General features: G+C 34.0%; 1 protein-coding gene and 1 non-coding gene across 5 annotated transcripts in view; both read right to left on the bottom strand.

The window, feature by feature from the left end:
• The window catches only part of LOC145303654 (bridge-like lipid transfer protein family member 3B), a 305,183-nt gene that overhangs the window by 160,100 nt on the left and 125,237 nt on the right, over positions 1-19,846 (bottom strand). The gene's annotated exons all lie outside the window — the stretch shown is intronic.
• On the bottom strand, positions 9,776-9,848 carry Trnar-acg (transfer RNA arginine (anticodon ACG)). Its single transcript has one exon. It is a non-coding gene; the product is annotated as a tRNA-Arg (tRNA).

The raw sequence follows: 19,846 nt of genomic DNA, 5'->3' as shown, positions 1-19,846 counted from the left end.
TACTTAATGTGTAAAGCTAAGATTAAGATTTAAAAGACCATACTTTCCCATCTATTTCCCAAATACTTTGTACAGTTTAGTTGATTTTTTTTTTTTTATAAAAACAAAAATGTTAAGAGTAGGAAACTTATTTCTACAACGACGGCACAAAATGGTTCAAATTAACACAAGTATTTTCCGAGTTTGAAAGTTTTTCTCATAATTGCAAATGGTGAAAACAGTATTTCTTTCGCCATTGGCTGATCAATTATGTCCTTCACAAAAAGAGGTGAAAGTATTTTAATCGATTTTTACTTTAAGTTAGATTAACTCCATTAAGACAGTTGCAGGAAATGTGTACTAAGACATTAGAGAGAGAGAGAGAGACAGAGAGAGAGAGAGACAGAGAGAGAGAGAGTGAGAGGTTCTATTTGATAAGAGTTAAAATAATTGCATTTCTAAAAGCTGAACAAAAGAAAACCATCTAAACAAGAGATAAGTATTTGGTTACAAGAAACGTTAAACAGTATCGCTTATATCTAACAATAAAACTTTCACGTTCACTTTTACAAAATAATTTACAGGTTGAAACAAATTTTAGTCATCCACATACAATTTCCATATGAATTTAATTAATCAATTAAATTACATAGTAAAACTAGTTTGACATACGCACACATTGTGTATATTAGCAGCAGAAACAAACGAATCCAACCGCTTAATTTCGGTAATTAATAAATAAAGAGTAGACGCTCTTCAACAAAAACGGTTCAAAATATTCAAGCACTGCTATTCATACAAACTTTAAGTGAAGATGTTTTGTGGTAGTTTTCTCTGCCAAAAGTCAAAAAGTGTAAATAAAAATTAATATAAAAATATTAAAAAAAAATTATTAAAAAATAATTAAGATTAAATATCTATATTTTATGTACTAGTTACTCTGTATTGCTCAGGTTGAGAGGAGTAAGGGATAACATCATGGTTTAGTTAGGTTTCAGGAATAACTTATGTTTACATTGTTGCAAACTTCATAAAAACTTACTTTTTATTTTTTTATTTTTCTTCCTTTGAAGATTGTAATGCTGGGTATGGGGCAGCCAAACCAGCTGCCAACATTGCCCCGCTTTTTTATTGAAACCAACCGAGAGCTCTTTTTTAGTATCCTCGCTGTTCCCTTAAGTGCAATTGTCTGAATCTCTTTTGCACTTGGTTAACCAGGAATATTAGTTAGGTAGGACTTCAGGTTCTTCTTCATAAGTCCTGTGGCACCTATGATAACTGGTATGATTGATATCCCCTTTAGGTTCCAGTTTCTTTTCATATCATACATGAGACCTTGGTATTTGGTCTGTTTCTCTCTTTCAGCTCTGTTAAGACCGCCATCATTAGGAACACTCACTTCAATCAAGGTTGCAACTCTCTCTGACTTATTCCATATAACTATGTCAGGTTTTTTTTTTTTTTTCTTCCTTTGAAGATTGTAATGCTGGGTATGGGGCAGCCAAACCAGCTGCCAACATTGCCCCGCTTTTTTATTGAAACCAACCGAGAGCTCTTTTTAGTATCCTCGCTGTTCCCTTAAGTGGTGTGCATTTACTGCACATACTGTGATTGTCTGCTCATTGTGCCGATCTAAAGTCATGCCTTGACTGACACCCACCAAAGTGTCAATAAGGTCTCAGTTAACAAATCACAAGGCTAGTTTAAAATTTTTGGGAGGTTACAATTATACTCGCATTCCTAGGACTGAATAACAGACTTGATTTTCAGCCCAACCAAATTAAACATGCCCAATAGCTCGGAGCCCAACTAAGAAGCACACAAACCCAATTGACATCAAGACATTTAGAAAACCAAACTGATCACGAGATGTCCAGCGGCCAACTCTGATTCACTCCTACTGCCTATCTTCTGACAAATATGGAGATATTCTAGAATTACCAGAAAGACCTCCCAGATATCTACTTGAAAAGCCTAATCTGCTGCCAATCTATAAATATAATACCTAAGGAGTCCTGGCCATTATTTTCCACAAAAATTCAAGTCATAATCACAACGGAGAAACTCATATCTGAATAAACATTATTTCCTCAGAAGCTACATCTCTCAGCATAAACCTCCATTTAAGGAGGCACTTTTTTCCAAAGAGAAATAAAATTCTGAATGACCAAAACTGCATATCAAACATTTTAAATTTCATTGTTAAATATTTCTCAGTTGCAGCAAGTCTGTTGTTTGCATACATTGTAACTATGCAACCCACTAAACATACTGATAGTATATATAAGTTAGAAAAGCATTTCGTCCAAGGCATGAAAATTGTTAAACAAAATGTTTTTATTATAGGCTTTAAAAATAAAGGTACAAGATTCAATTTGAAATTTATTTATCTTCAAAGTGCACTTTTATAAATTTTACAAAGTAAGGTATAAAAATTTAATTTAAATTGAATAAAAAAATTACCTTGGATTTATTTTATGTAATGTACATTCTGTTGCACTTTAAAAAAAAAACATTGAAAATTTTATATCTATATCATTAATTGCTAAATGAAAGATAATTTTTTTTAAATTGCAACAAAATGTACATTACATAAAATAAATCCAATGTAATTTTTTGATTCAATTTAAGTTTTTATACCTTACTTTGTAAAATTTCTAAAAGTGCACTTTGAAGATAAATAAATTTCAAATTGAATCTTGTACCTTTATTTTTAAAGCCTATAGTAAAAAAATTTTGTTTAACAATTTTCATGCCTTGGATGAAATGCTTTTCTAACGTATCTTATCTTTTTAATATTATATTTTAAAACTCTCCTCTCTATTTCAGTTTGTATTTCTCCTCACACCACAACTCATTTTTGCAACCCCCTCTTTGTATTATTACAGGTCTGAATATTCTGTTTCAGTTTGTATTTCTCCTCACACCACAGCTCATTTTTTTGCAACCCTCTCTTTGTAATACAGGTCTGAATAATGAGAAAATCTGATTTTTTTTTTTTAACAAAAACTTTAAAATAACTTTTAGATTAAATTTTTTAAACTTCATTCAGAATCGAAAATTTTAAAAATTTAATAAGGAACATATTTCATATAGGTTTCATTAACAAATATTCAGTACATAACGAGAAAAATAGAGATGAAAATTTCAAAAGGAATGTGTAACTGGTTACGGTCAATAGTAGTCCTCGCCAGCGAAAGTCTTTGTTATTGTTATTCTATTATTATTATTTAAAACATTTTGTGTCCTGCTCTTTCGCACGAGGACTAATATATATAATATATATATATATATATATATATTAGTATATAAAAAAAACAAACATTATGAATCTTGCTTTCCCAATATATATTTTCATAATTTTAAGGAGATTCTTCAAGATTAATAACAGATAATGATTTTATAAATCCCCAGCTATGGGCAAATAGCTCCACTGCTTCATAGATGCCTTAGGAAAGACAAAGGCTAAGGGAGTAAATCCTGACAAAAATCTTGTTTGGAATTCCGTTAAGCAGATGGTGAAGCATTACAACCTTTCCAACAACTCCTGCAGCTGTGCTGGCTCCGACCATATTGTCTGCTACACCAAGAGGGGGACCTTGGTAACTGAGCAAACCTAGGTCTCATTATCACCTACCCAGGCCTGCATCTGGAGAGACACACTCAGCTTCAACTGTACAGCCATAGCAGATGCTACAGTGCATCAGATGCAGAAAGCTATTGTTTCATGAGACAAGTTTACCTTCAATGATTTTATATGAAGCAGTTAAATTATTGTTTTATAACTGTACATAAATACACAACTGAATTGATTATTCAAATAGGCATGAAAATTTTATTGGAATGTATTAATTGATTCACACTTGATTAATTATATTATTTTTGGATTATTCAGACTACTGTTCTTATCTTAAGTGTTATTTTCACACCATTTCAGTCAATATAACCTCCGATCTTCATGTGTATCTAATAAAACTCTGTAATCTTTCTATTGAACTCCAGAATCTGCAAGAAATTTCAAACCAAACTTTTTATTTAATACACAGGGACAGCATGCTCTCGTTTCATCAGCATGAACGGGTAGATGCCCTAAGTAATTTGTAATTGTATTTTGAGTGTTGGCTACACTAAGGATTGAACCGTCAACCTCCAGAAAAGTAACTCGTTTGGGTTTTTTTTTTAATAAAATGCTATAAATAATAAATACTACTAGAACGCCAATTGGGTCAGTATTTATTATATATATATTAGGTTGGTCCAAAAATAATGTCGTTTTTTTTTTTTTTTAATCAGATATATATATGTTAAAAAAAAAACATTTTTGCACCAACCTAATATATATTAAATATCTAATGTCTTAACTTTGGCATTGCTTGCTAATCATGTTTTTACAAGGACTATAAAGACAAAGGATTTCACAAAATCGAAATACATTGGTGATGTCATGAGTAACAGTTAATCAAATGAGAACCACATCACTCGATATAAAAGCATATAAGATATCAAGGGATACACATTCGAGAGTCAAAACAATGAAAAGAATATGCTGTTACAGCCCTAGTCATAATAGACTTTCTTTTTCTCAACCCTTTTCTCATTTATTTACATCACTTCATTCCTCTCAATCTTTACCATTTTACCTTTATTTATTTGCCCTCCCTCCCACCATCTAAAACAGTCATATACAAGTGTGCCAAGCATGCAAACTAACAAGTTAATAACATCCTCAGAGTGATACAAGATAAATTATTACTGTTTCTCGAGTCGAATCTTAAAATTTTAGGAGTCTGAATTGGGGTCAGAGTTGAGTGTTTAAGCTATCAGTTTCGTCTATACCTTTGCTTAGTACAGTAAAAGCTTTATTTAAACACTATCAGATTTAATTAGATTTGAATCATATAAGCCACAAGAAACTGATTTTTTATTAGTTTTAAACGGAAGTTAATTAGAACAAATTACTGAATTCATATTAAGTTATTAACTACATGCCAACCTTATTAACTTTAAAATTAGATGAAATTTAAAAGTCTTGCCAATTTCAGTTATTTTTAAATGCGGCTTTCACTATGAATAAACTACTTGACAACAGTGTCTGTGTGTGAGAGAGGGAAAGGGAGAGGGCATCTATCAATGATTTGCATTATTTAATGAGTAGCCATGGTCATTTCTTTCTTGTAAATAACTGCCCTCAGCGACCTTCCTGTGAGTGAACTGGAAAAAAGAAATCATTTTGGGAAGAACAATTCTCAAAATGTTTTAAACCTCGTTTACAAGTACTTTTGGCCAAGATCAAAGTGTAGTATCTGTTCTTCAGATGCGGCACTTTCATTTCTCTTTCAATGGAGGATTAATCCTTCACGACTGAGACAATTTTTATTTTTGTACTTTTTCTCCACGTTAAAAAACGACCCTGGTGTCTAACTGTCCTGTGGAGAGGCATTGTAAATAGGTACAAGTACAAAGCGCAGATTACCTATACAGCATCTGTTCTAAAAAATTATCTTGATAGAAACAAAGAATGGTGTGAAATGTCCTTCCAAAAATACTTTTAGTGCACTTACCTGGGAGTCAATCAAAAGCACTTATCTGACTTATAAAGATATATTATTGGATTTTCAAAGTCAGGCTCAAATAGCATTTAAGCTTACAAATCAAATTTGACTTCTAATCAGCCAATTTTAATCTGTTAATTGTTAAGTGAAAAATCCAGGTTGTTCTCAACGGTCGTACATCTAAACAATATGATATAAATGCTAGTGTACCTGAGAGCTATATCCTTGAACCTTTATTATTTCTAAATGACCTCTCTGTTAAATTTATTTCCGAGATGGGTATATTTGCTAATGACACCACGTTCTATAATAGGCAAGGGGGGAAAAAACAAATGAACACATATCTAAGGAAATGGCAAAACACTAAAGGAAGACCTCCAATTTGTAGTGGAATGGGAATAAAAATGGATGGTCACATTCAATGCTGCTAAGACTAAGTTTGTTTCCTTCAATAATTACAAGAAACCTTCTCAACCACCAACAGCTATGACTAAAGATACATTACCTGAAAGCACTTCTTTCAAACTGCTTGGCCTAACATTCACAGGGGCATGAGCTGGAACAGATACATTGAGAGCATTGTCAAGGCTACTGCAAAGAAGGTGGGCTCTCTACTGTGCTAGAAAGCTACTTATGCCTGAAAGTATCCTGTATCTCTACAAGGCCACCATTCGCTTATGTATGGAGTACTGTTGTCACATTTGGGCTGGTGCATCTGCTACTAGTCTCTCGCTCTTGGACAGGGTTCAAAAGAGAGTCGCCAACCTGATAGGTTCTAAACTGTTATCAAAGCTTCAACCTGTCCCATCGATGTAATGTTGCATCTCTCTGCCTCTTCTACAAGTATTTTAATGGTAAATGCTCCGACGAACTACAAGCACTTGTACCCCCCCTCAACGTAAATACTCCCAACAAACTCGACAAGCATCAAAATATCATCCCTACATAGAGATCCGTAGATGTAAGAAAGCCTTCTACTCTTATAGTTTCTTTCCCAGAACTGATAGACTTTGGAATTCCCTTCCAAATTCCTGCTTTACTAACTATACTGATATGCAGAAGTTTCAGTGTAATGTGAACGGACATCTCGCTGCTCAACTCCCTACATAGTCTCTCTGCAACTTATGTCCCCGATAGTAGCCCCTTACATCAAACTCGCACCGTACTTTGTTTGGGGGGTGAAAAAAAAAAAAAAAAAAAAAAAAAAAAAAATGACAATATAACGATGTACTTAGCTACAATTTATTTTCAAAATTACTTAGTTTGATACAGACGACAATATGAAACATTTTTAAATAATCACCTAAAAATAAAATCAGCAAGGAAGGATAACTCATTATAAGTGCATCCCAACCAATGCTGGTAGGTGCAGCAAATTTATAATAGGTGACCATGACTACATAAGGGTTCATTATTTATACTGAAAACAATCTTCAAAATTAGCTGAAATCAAGATTTTTCATTTCATCATAACTTTATAGTTAACAACAAGGTAGTATGAAACATGGCTGATTTCCTGTATTTATTAACTTTATTCAGTAAAAATAAAAAAGTTTCTTTATTGTGTTCTATGTAATCCACAATTGGTTCCTTAAATTCAATGAGCTATGCATTCACTTACCAATGTATGTATACACCATGTTGTTGTCGAGGAACCTAGGTTCTATTTGTCAGACGTCGATGTTTGTTAAAAACATTACAGAAAAAGAAAAACACAGCCACACAAACCATTAAGAGAGAAAGATAGAGCTTATCTTGCTACATCTAGTTACATTATCCACCCTTCGCATGTGTTTTTTTTTTTTTTTTGAAGTTTCAAAAGCCAAGAGAGAAAAATCTCTGTCCATAAATTATATCATAGACGTCCGTTTGAGGTCATCTTTGATACTCACATATCACTCGAACTTTTCCATTAAAACACGGCCATTGTTACATAACAAATATAACAGGTGTCCTTAACGTTTGGACATGCGCACACACAGGAAAGTTGATAATTGTATATTTTTCATTTAATCAAGTGAAATACAAAATCCAATAAATTTAACTGATTAAAAATGAAGCAGATTGGTTGAATCGTAGTTTCATTAATTTGATTAGTACACGGTGTCATGTAGAATACCTGTCGTTCACTAGATTTTAATCCTCTTAAATTCTTTTCCTGGTGTAAATAGAAAATGTATACAACAGCCTTCACAGATCCAAATGAACTCAACACAACGAATAAGGAGTGAATGTGGTAAAATTGAAAGCAATTTGTTTATTTTATCAAGTTGAGGAAAACTTTTGCAAAATGCATCAATATTTCATTGTGTAAATGATAGAAATCAAGTTGAAGATTCTACTTGAATAAAGGCTTGTAGTTTTACCTATCAAATTGTGTGCAAAGTTGCATATGACATGGTGCATTTGTGATTTCTCTTAATAAAAGTAGGTGAGAGTCAGTAAGCAGATTTGAACAGTTGGCAATTCCCAAAGTAATGAATTCACTCCAATTCTGATAACCCCAGTACCAACTATTCAACAAATCTGCTTACTTTGTTATAAAAATAATTTTTCAGAACTTACCACAATCGGTTCTTTTGATTTTAAAACCCAGGAGTTGATGGTTCAAAAATTTACTCACCTGAATAAAAAATAAAAAAATAAAAAACAGGTTGATTAGGAATTATTCAGAAAATTCGTGTCAACATCCATCAACATATAAACAAAACTACATTTCATGAAATTGTATATCTGTAAGCAAATTAGAATAAATAGCATAATCTGAACTATCCTTGAAACAAGACGAAAAAAGAAAAAGAAAAACAACTTTAGTTTTCTCAATTTCTCTTAGAGATCATTGCTGCATTAGGAATATAATGTAATTTGATTTAATTCCTTTTAGATAATACTCTTTCCAGGTTAGAATTATTCTGAAATGGCCATCTAAAAAAAAAAATAAATAAATAAAAATTACTTAACTATATTTGTCAACAATAATATTTTGGAAAAGAAAAAAAAAGCTCAAAACAAAAGCAAAACAAATTGCAGGTAAATAGAATACTACTCATTAGTTTTCAGTGACGTTTTTGAAACAACCACTAAAAAGTATATCTTCTGTCACACACATAAAATTCTTTTTCTTTAGAGCTTAAAAAAAAAGAAAGGGCAATCACGAAAGACAAGATTTTATCATTTTTAATCATGATATAATAGTAATTTTGTAAATAATAGCTGTTATTACCCATATCAGGTGGGGCAGATTTAATTTTATTTTCAAAAGTTCTATAGAGTAGGTTTTATAGTTTGTTATAAATACTAAATAAACTAAGATTTTGGCAAAAATTAGAATTACATTTGACATTAAATTCAATCAAAAGTTAAAGATTCTTGTTTTAAATGTAAAAAAATTTTAAAAATAAAAATTAAAAAAAAGTACATAGTAAGTTTTCTTGTACATAAAAGTATCAGAATATGTTTTATTTGTTTTAGCCATAGAAATTTGATGTTTATGTTTTTCCCGAGATCTTAGGAGAGAGAAAGCACCAATTTTCACCTGAGTAAATGCAAATATTTTAGAGGCAGTGAATTTAGATAGAAGTTAAAAGAAAATCCTTTTGCAGCCGAGGTTAGGAAATATGATTAACGTTTATTTGATGTACGATTTGTAAAGATAAAGATGTTGTACATATGCATAAAGAAGAAATTTGGGTTAATCACTAAAAAGTGGGAGAGAAATGTATATATATATGCACGTATGAATAATGGATATATAGGGAGTGTCGATAGGATGGGTAAAATATTCAACTCTCTTAGAACACATGTGGAAAAAATCTGCTGAAAGAGAATGTTGAGCAAAAGTCCATCTTAAGTGTTTGCGTGAAAGAAAATGAAATAAAATAATAAATAAAATCACTGGTTAGCAAACTTTCAGAACAGAATGGGATATTCAAACTTTGCATATGTTTAAATTAAGATATACTGCACATCTATAGCATACTAGTAAACAAATCTTATTTTCAAAAGTAAATATTAAAAACTAGCAGCTGTGCCACGTCGGCACACACAACGCTGACTCAAACACAAAATCGAGTACACTCAACATTAAGTACACTCAACAGTCTTACCATCAATGCTTACCTTGTGAAATCTGAGTATGGGAAATTCCCATATGGACAAAAAAGAAATATCACTGAAAAACAAAAAATACTCTAAGGGTAAGGATAACGAGTATATGTCGGATAAAATGATGGTTAAAATCATTATGAATTTGCCAGGATTTGAACCTGGAATCTTCTGATCCGTAGTCAGACGTGTTATCCATTACGCCACAAGTCCTGTTCGTATGCCAAAAGATGTTCGCATGACTGTATACAGACAGTGCTAAATTCTGTTGACATGGGCAGGTAACTTTTTTTTTGCATGAAATGGCTCAAAAACCTTATTTCGGGCTTTTTGTATGACTGTTGTTTGTTACGAATCATATTTAGATAAGGACAATCTAAGGACTCACACCTTTCAGGGAAAAAAAATAATTTTTCCATTTGGTGCATCCATTCAAAAGTTTTATATATATACTAGCAAAAGTACCCGTCGTTGACTGGGTTCAAAAACAGCCTACAGAAAATGGACTCTGATTTATTGAAGTATGATGGGTTATGAAAAGGAAGGGTTATAAAGAGATAGCTTCGAATTCGGGGGTATCAAAACCAAAGCAAAATATGATGAAAGTAAAAAGAAAATAGATAAGCCCCATAATTTATCACACCAAACCGGTTCACACTGAAACACTTATCACAATATTCTGTGGATCTATATTAAAAAACCTTGTTAAACTTTGTGACATATTTCCATTCTATGAAGATCAGATGCGAACGAACACCCCATAATTTTATTATACCATATTTCTTCAAACTAAAACATAATCATCAAAGTATACATACGCAGATAGATATGAAAAGTCTTTAAAGTTCGTGCCTATTTCCATTCTATGGAGGCCAGGCGCGAACGCAGACCCCACAATTTTATTATACCATCCCTATTTAAGTTAAAACATACTTATCAAAGTATTCTTATGTACATCTATATCAAAAACACTTGCAAACGTTTTTTTAGTTTTTAAATTTTTTATTTCCATACTTTGTGGACCAGGCGCGAACGCAGACCCCACAATTTTAATGAACCACCGTTCTGCAGGATCAAACATACCCATTCCTGTGTCTCAATACATCTTCTATCATTATATGTAATTAGTTTTTTAAAATAGTCAACCATATAGGAGCTTGTTCATGACCAGACACACACACAAATAAATAAACATTTAAGAATTTTATTAATAGTATAGATAACAGGAGTGAGAGAGAGAGGAAGATAGAGAAAATGTTGGATGCAAAATAAAAAAAATAAGCAATAACTCGAATATATCAGGAACTTTTTGTTTTTCAGTTTTAAGTAGGTCCTCAATCTTTGAGGATTTTTGTATCAGTTGTCATTCTCATTTAGTCTTTCACATTTATGTTTGAAAGAGCATTTTTAGTACTTAATGTGTATATCAAATCCATGCATCCAATATTCATGTTATCTCCAAGAAGATTTTTTGGGAAATAAAGGAAATATTTTGTTGGGGGGGGGGGGTCATATTTATACAGGGTGAGTCAGATGTTTCTAAGGACAACAAAATTCTGCAAATATTTCAACAAAAGTTTTATTATGTACATAAAAACATTTATTAAACTATGCCATTATGGAATATTTAAAAGCGAAAAATTATGTCTGACAAATGGTCATTTTCACAAGCACAAATTTGAAACCACTTTCTAAAGTTAGCCTCCACTTTCACTAAAGTTTCTCCACTTATTTTTTGGATATTTTCACGTATTGCAGTCTTCGGTCTAAAATCATCCGTTTCCCATGACTCACCCTGTATTATTTGTGTTACAGTTCTCATCTTGTGTTATCTTCAAAGTTTTGGCTGATATCGAACTCAAGAATTCACAAAATTTTGCAGATTCCCCAAGTTTGACTCGAAATCTGAGTTCGACAAGATACACCTGAAGATCAAAGATTACATAAACTGAAAAGTTGTGCAAATAACACTCAAGATGAGAACAGTACATACTAATAATAATAATAATAATACAAATTATCATCTCAAAAATTCAGAAACATAATATCAAAAAATCACATGCGACTTGTTTTTGGAAAATGCCAATTGTTTTCTCCTGAAAAAATATTTTCTATGCATATTTTACAGAACACTTGCAATTATCTTCTATCTATATATAAAAGCGAAAATGTATGTATGTATGCATGTATGTACGCTTTTCCTCGATGTCCACAAAAGGCTTCTTTCAGAGAAGCGCTCGCTCGCGTCACAACTTCTTAAAACTTTTTATATCATCTATAAATTGTAATATCTCACACTTAACCACGGAGCTCGCCTGTCTATTTAATTTTATTGACTTTTAAACGTTAATTATTCCATATTTCCCGCATCGGCACGTGTTACATTCGGTTTTCGGTATAAACAAAAAGCGAAACTTGACTCATCACCGCCACGCCGCCTTGCGCGGTACGGGCGACAAGATCAAAGTATAGTATCTGTTCCGACAGATGCTGCAAGCAAAGACCAGACCTCCACATATCTGACCTTGGTCAATGAAGGGGCAACCCTTCATACCAACGGTGACTATCCAGCTCCCATTTCCCATCTGGTCCCCCTTTCCCCTCCCCATTAAAAAACGGCCTTGTGCCTAATTTGCTCAGTGGGGAAGCAAATAAATAAACACCGGCCCAGAGCCAGTGGTCTCTAGAGAGCTAAGTAACGTTTGTTCAATGTCAACTTCGTCATATCAGATGGTAGCTTTCATTTCCAGACGAGACACTCCCCCCTAATAAACAAGGAGCTGGTTTTCCCCGAACTTAGTTAAAAACAAACAAACCGATTTATTTATTTATTTATTTAAAAACTGTCCCGCACAAAATCGTAACTGCTGAATAGCTATCGCAGTCACGTCAATCAAAAACGCGCACCTGTTTTTTTTTTTTCACACTTTACTATTTTCCAACTGCGCGTCGTCAACGCTTCGTTTTTTTTTCACGGGCACCTGTTTTTTCACATTTTCGGGTTTTTTCACACACACCTACAAACACCCGGGCAACGCCGGGTACCCCTCGCTAGTATTTTTATAGAATAACTAACGTGTGTAAAAATACACTAAAGCATTTCATTCTATGCAATAGATACTACTCATTATACAAAAAATAAAATCTGAATTTGAATTCAAATGAATTATCGACCTTACCAAATCGAAAAGCTATGAAGATAATTATTGCTATATTCATATCTACTTAGCATGTAAACTTAAGTCAGCAACGATATTGTCTGTGGAATAATAACGTTATTAATGCAACAAAAACAGGCTATAAATTTAGGTCAAGTCAACACTATATGTCAACAATTCCAATTATTAAGCAATGATTGTATTTTTGCATTTGCAATTCTGATTTTTCCACTGGCCACGTGGCCTTAACACAACAGTAATTAAGCTCCATTGGCAATATTCATTGTGTCAAATGAATGATAAACGAATGATTCATTAGCAATCAAAGGGTTGCTTTAGTGACTCGCTGAGTGTTCATCATAAAGTATCAAGAGAAAATGGAAAATACAGTTAAATCTTTGCAGTTGGAGAAATCATTCCAACCCAAAGTTTAGGAATTTTTATAGAAATATGGAAGCTTAATAGTCATGTTTCTCACAAATTTTAAAACTACTTGGATTTTTCAACCTTTAATCAATATGAGCAGGATTTTAAATTAAAATACAAAAAGTATTTTAATGACTAAATAATTTATTAAAATAAACAAAGCTTATATAACTATTATACGATGATATATCTTGTATATAAAGTAAAGTGAAGTGAAATGCTCCCCTATTTTAATGACTAATATAGCTCCATAAGTAAAAGCTAATAATCTTCTGAATAGGTAAGACAATAGGCATTTCGTTTTGTGTTTAAAAAAAAAAAAAAAAAAAAAAAAAAAAAAAAACTGAGAATGCAACACAGTAATGATAAAAGACATTGTCCGCAAATGTCAAATTGTCAGCTTGATAAATTTTAATTTTCCTGGACTACAAACAATATTGTAAGTGGTAGAAAGCAAGACAGGAATTTCTGATGAAGACATATCTTCTATATTAATTTATTTTATTGCGGACTATTATTCTCATCTTTATTAGTTGTTGTTTTCATGACGTTTCGGCCAACTATTCCTCTGGCCTTCGTTAGGTGGTAACAGCAACAGATAGGAACTTTGAATCTCCTAACTGCATTCTCAGCAATCACTGCCATCTATAGTTGTCTCATCACGTTTTGGCCAAGTAAGCCTCTGAGAATAATAGTCCGCAATAAAATAAATTAATATAAATAATACTCATCTCAATGAATTCCAATTAAAAATAATATATATACCATTCATTCGGTACGGACCAGACCATGGAAGATCAGATAAATAAACGTGGATTTATAAGATCAAAAAATCCAACCTTGATCGCCCTTCAGGGCCCGTGGCGCAGTTGATAGAGACGTTGAATTTCTACGGTTCCAGATGAGCATTGTCTGAAAATAGCGGTTTAAATCCTACCCCAAAGCCAGCCAGAGGTTTACTTGGCCAAAACGTGGTGAGACAACAACAACTACGAATGGCAGTGATTGCTGAGAATGCAGTTAGGAGATTCGAAGTTCCTATCCGTCGTGGTTACCACCTAGCGAAGGCCAGAGGAATAGTTGGCCGAAACGTTTTGAAAACAACAACTAATAAAGATGAGAATAATAGTCCGCAATAAAATAAATTAATATAAATAATACTCATCTCGATAATGAATTCCAATTAAAAATAATATATACATATCTATTCTCAGATTTGTTGCAATGATAAACCCAAAGTATTTGAAATAGTCAAATTCTAAGATCCTTACCAAAGATGATTAGCTGTCTTTTAGATGTAAGAAAGCCTGCTGCTAGCAACTTGGTTTTTGTTACAATCATGTTGGAGGAAGAGGGGGCGGCACAATTCTTTAATTGCCGACTGGATGCCAACGAAATTGTTGCACAAGATTGCTATGTTGTCCAAGTCTTTGGGTACAAACTCTCAGCTCATAGTGACTGTTGGAAAGTTCTCGAGAGCATTTGAGGCGATTCAATCAATAGTAAACATGGGAGAAAAAAAACAAATCATTTTGGATACCAGAATAGATTTCAAAGGCTCCCAATTCTTGACCATGAATGCAGACTTTAGTTTTCATCATGTTACATTCAAGATGTAACAATTAAAAAAATATATTAATGATATGAAATATAGTTTTAGGAAAATGATATTTTCCTTTATTTTCAACAATGACAAAATAAACGAAAAGGTTTGTTCACAAATATTTACAACAATAACAAAACAAACGAAAAGGGTCGGTTAACAAAAGATACAGTTGGTTAGAATTACTACTATCAATATAAAAAGAAATGATAGCTTGGTGATCAAAAACTAGGACGAGGAAGTGGAGGGCATGAGGGAAGGAAGGTAGTCGAAATTAAGAACCGCTAACAGGCCAGACTTCGAGTGACTATTCACTCTATTAATAATGAAATTCAATAGCAATAAGATTTTTTTTTGTTTTTCTTTTAAATATTTGGTCAATGAGAAAATTTCGAAATTGTATTTAACACTAGTCCAGAAAACAGTTTCTGCAAACTTGCCGTGGGTTGAGGGGATGGATTTTCCTTTTTGTGTTTTGGATCTTTCGGCTGGACTTATCCATGAATCAGAGACCGGAGTTACCTTAATGGGTACAAGCTGATAACTGATCTGTTTCCCTCTCCACCTTTATTTATATGGCATCTTAACTCATTCTAGATTATTGCAGAACCCTCTGGGGCCATCTAGATCATTCTAAAGTTTCTATTACTATACTCTTGCTTTTAAACTATTTCGTGAATTAAAAACTTTTGAGATTTGATTATTAGGATTGTCTAGAATACTTAGCACACATTTTAAACAAACAGTTGGTTTTTATTATTATTTTATTGAAATGCTCCTTCGTAACAGGCAGCACACCTGAATGGAAGTGACACTGGTTTTAGTGTTGTTAGTTGCAGTAATTTTAGAAACATTTCAATAAAATGGTAGCAAATTTTTGTGGCAATATCAATCGGCCTCGTATTATGATAATTGTTGCAGTACTACTTATCTTATAGTTTCATGAGAATGTGGTTCCATTAAGAATTTAATAACCAAACAATATGGCGTTCTGGCCGTGCCAGATCAATCGTGCATTTTTATATGATGCTGACTCTCAATCAAGTTTTTAATCAATTCCTTTCCCGTCTTTCCTACAATCCTCCTGCTGATGTTGAAGTTTCAAATTTCATCATTGGTCTTGCCGGTATGGATTCCAAGAATAATTCTGCATCTATTCCATAAATATGGCCGTTCAACATGGCTCATTATCAATTATTGGGGGGGGGGGGGGTACAACTTTCATGAAGATAAATCTCACAATGAAAAAAATAAAATAAAATTAGTGTTCATACCCAGTATAACCTAATCCACACCCTTTTCTCGCTAACCACAAGGCAATATTTTGTTGTCCTTCCCATTTATGTGTCTAAAACAAGAAAACACCAACATCCAGATTTAAATGCATGCAAATTTTTGGCATCAGGAGTCATTTTTGATGGTCACATGGGAGATGAACGTCTGGGTTTTTAGTAAAGAACCGCAATCAATTTTGCTTGGTTAACTCACAGAAACAATATCTGCACAAAATGTAGGACAACAATTATTGCTTAAGTGACTGCCATACTAATTGATTTCAAACTCGGAGAATTAAAGAATTTATGCAATATGTTATACTGTAATCATCTAATTACTTGCCTTCCCATGAGAGCTAATTTATACACAAGGTCAGTTTCTAATGTAGAAAAAATCCAGCTTCCAAAAAGGGGTACTCTGAGCCAATTTTAATTTTTGTGCAATCCAATCTAGAAGGATTTCCGCTTTACTGATTAAGGACAGAAAAGATGAAGTATAGTATCAGAACAGTTATTACAATTTGCTCCTAGCTTAAAGGAATTTCTGACTAACAATTTTTTTAAATTATTATTTAACTTTCAATACGCAACATACATGTTGGGGCATCAGAGTTGAAGTCAGCGTAAATTCATTGCATTAAAAATCGGGGTCTAGAAATTTTCAGAATTCAAAAAGTAAAATGATGCATGTGAATAATGGCCAAAAAATTAAATAAAAATCTTTAAAAAAAAATGATATGATGATCACCAATGAATGACAAAAATTCTTTGTTTGGAATTTTCCTCATATTCATTTTTTTTTTTTTTTTTTTTTTAACTTTAGACAGATGAAAATGTATATTTGGATGACAAAACTTCTGAGGTAGTTAAATTTTGTGACCTTGATGATACGATTGGAGCATGGGAAAAAACTGTTCCTAGCATATTAAAAAGAGGAGTGGATGGAACAAGTTTAGGAAACTTCTGCATATTACTAACCAGCAAATTATTACAACTGTTGACGAAGGGAATAATCTATCAGGCATGTCTATAAAATGTGATGATGTATGGAAGTGAAACTTGACCAGAGAAGGTTGGGGATAAGCGTTGCATGGATAGAAATGATACAAGAATAGTACAATAGTAATGTAATGAGAGTACTAAAGACAGGTTTAGATCTGATGATCTTAAAGATTAAATCTGAAGAACATAAGATGTGTGCAGAATAAGAGACTGTGTCAGTTTGATCACATTGATAGAATGGAGATCTCGAGTTAGTAGATGCAGAACAGTTGAGGTAGTAAGTTCAGTTGGCAGAGGAAGGCTAAAGAAAAAAACGAGAGGAAGTGATGTGGATGAACTCAAGACAATCAATAAAACCTGGTCAGAGATAAGTTAGTTTGAAAGTCAATTTCTAAAAGACGCCCAATACATACTGTGCCAGTTTTGGTTGTTCATGACATTTTTTTTTTTTTTTTTTTTTTTTTTATTCAATTTTCACCCCAAACAAGGCACAGTGCCACTTTGAAGCAGGGGGCTACTATTAGGGAATTAATTAGCGGGGTCATTATGAAGGGAGAAGAGTAGAAAGATGTTTGTTAACATTACACTTGAACTTCTGCATATCATTGCAGTTGGGAAAGCAGAATCCCGGAAGGGAGTTCCAAAGACCCGCAGTTCTGGGGAAGAAACTATTGGAGTAAAAGGCTTTCTTGCACCTAGGGATCTCCACTGTAAAGGGATGAGACTTAGTAGCTTGTCGGGTTTGTCGGGGGTAGTTACGTCGGGGAGGTACAAGTGTTTGCAGTTCGTCAGAGCATTCACCATTAAAGTATTTGTAGAACAGGCAGAGGGATGCAACATCTCGTCGATGGGACAGAGGTTGAAGCCCAGATGACAGTTCAGGACCTATCAGGTTTGCGACTCTTTTTTGAACCCTGTCCAGGAGCGAGAGACAAGCAGCAGATGCACCAGCCCAGATGTGACAACAGTACTCCATACATGGGCGAATGGTTGCCTTATAGAGGTATAGGATACTGTCAGGCGTAAGTAGTTTTCTAGCACGGTAGAGGGAGCCAACCTTCCTTGCAGCAGCCTTGGCAATGCTCTCAATGTATCTATTCCAGTTCATATTCCCTGTAAACGTTAGGCCGAGGAGTTTAAAAGAAGTACTTTCAGGCAATGTGTTCTTGGCCATTGCTATTGGTGGTAGAGAAGGTTTCTTGTAGTTATTGAAGGAAACAAGCTTAGTCTTAGCAGCATTGAATGAGACCAACCATTTTTGTCCCCATTCCACTACGGATTGGAGGTCATCCTCTAGTGTTTCTGCCATTTTCTTGGATATGTGTTCATTTGTTTTCCCCTCATATCTGTTATAGAGAGTGGTGTCATCGGCAAATATACCCATCTCCGAAACAATATTATCAGGGAGGTCGTTTATAAATATCAGGAACAATAGAGGTCCAAGGATAGACCCCTGAGGCACTCCCGCATTTATGTCATATTGTTTGGATGTACGTCCGTCGAGGACAACTTTGATTTTTCTATTACTTAAGAAGGATTTAATTACGTTATGAATTCTTCCAGTGATTCCATATGATCTAATTTTCCTTAGAAGACCATCGTGCCATACCCTGTCAAAAGCCTTAGATATATCAAGGGCCACCGCTCTACCCTCCCCTATTTTATCCAATGAACGGTATATACGTTCAGAAACTACAGTTAAGATATCTGCTGTTGAACGGGCTTGCCTGAATCCATATTGTTTGTCAGTCAAGAGTTTAGCAGCTGTTAGGTGCTGGACTAGGGCTTTATTAACTAAGGACTCAAATATTTTGGCGAAAAGCGGGAGGAGGCTAATGGGGCGATAATTTAGTGGGTCAGTTCTTTCACCAGAATTCTTGAAGACTGGTACCACAGAGGCGGTTTTCCAGCAGTCGGGAAAACAAGATTCGTTAAGGCATTTATTGTAAAGTTTGGACAGAACTGGAGCAACCTCGGCAGAGCATTTTTTTAATAGCACAGCCGGGATGAGATCTGGTCCACATGCTTTAGAGGTGTCTAGGTTTTTTATAATAGCATGTACCTGAGAAGGGGTGATTTTCAAGTCGTCAAGTGTGGCGTCTGTTCGCAGAGGAAAATCAGGGAGTGAGTGGTGTACCGAGTTCAGTGTGGAGTTTGAGGCAAACCGACTGGCAAGCAGATTAGCCTTGTCAGTTGCCGTGCAAGCAACCTCATGATTGTTTGTTAGTGGGGGAATAATTGACTGTCCATTATTAACTACGCTGTTGTAGATTTTCCAAAAATCCCGGGTTCCTAATTTCTGTGCTTCGATGCGCTTTATGGTGGTTTCAGAGTAATCTGACTTAGCTGTGTCTATCACTCTCTTACAATTATTTCTAGCTTCTATAAACTTCTGTTTATTTGAGCTGGACTTATGTCGGTTGAATCTGCGGAACGCATGCTGCCTTTGACAAATGGCAGCTGCACAAGCAGAAGTAAACCATTGGGGGGAGTGGGGCTTGCTATAGTATTTCCGTGCGGGAACATGTGCTTCAATAGCAGTTTTGAACCATTCAGTTGTCTCATTTGCACACTGTTCCGCTGGAAGAGTAAAGATATTTTGCCATGGGGCATCTCTGATGAGCTCCCTGATGGCTTCCCAATCAGCCTTTTTGTAATACCTCGTTGTTTTGAGTAGTGGGTCTTCAGTTTTAGGGCGAGAATTTAGGCTGATTTCTACCATTATCACAGCGTGATCAGCATTCCCGA

The sequence above is a fragment of the Euprymna scolopes genome, chromosome 19, assembly GCF_053919585.1.
Source record: "Euprymna scolopes isolate OS-2025 chromosome 19, ASM5391958v1, whole genome shotgun sequence".
Classification (NCBI taxonomy): Eukaryota; Metazoa; Mollusca; class Cephalopoda; order Sepiida; family Sepiolidae; genus Euprymna; species Euprymna scolopes.
The sequence above is the reverse complement of the archived record's forward strand: the minus strand, read 5'-3'. Positions and strand labels throughout refer to the sequence as shown.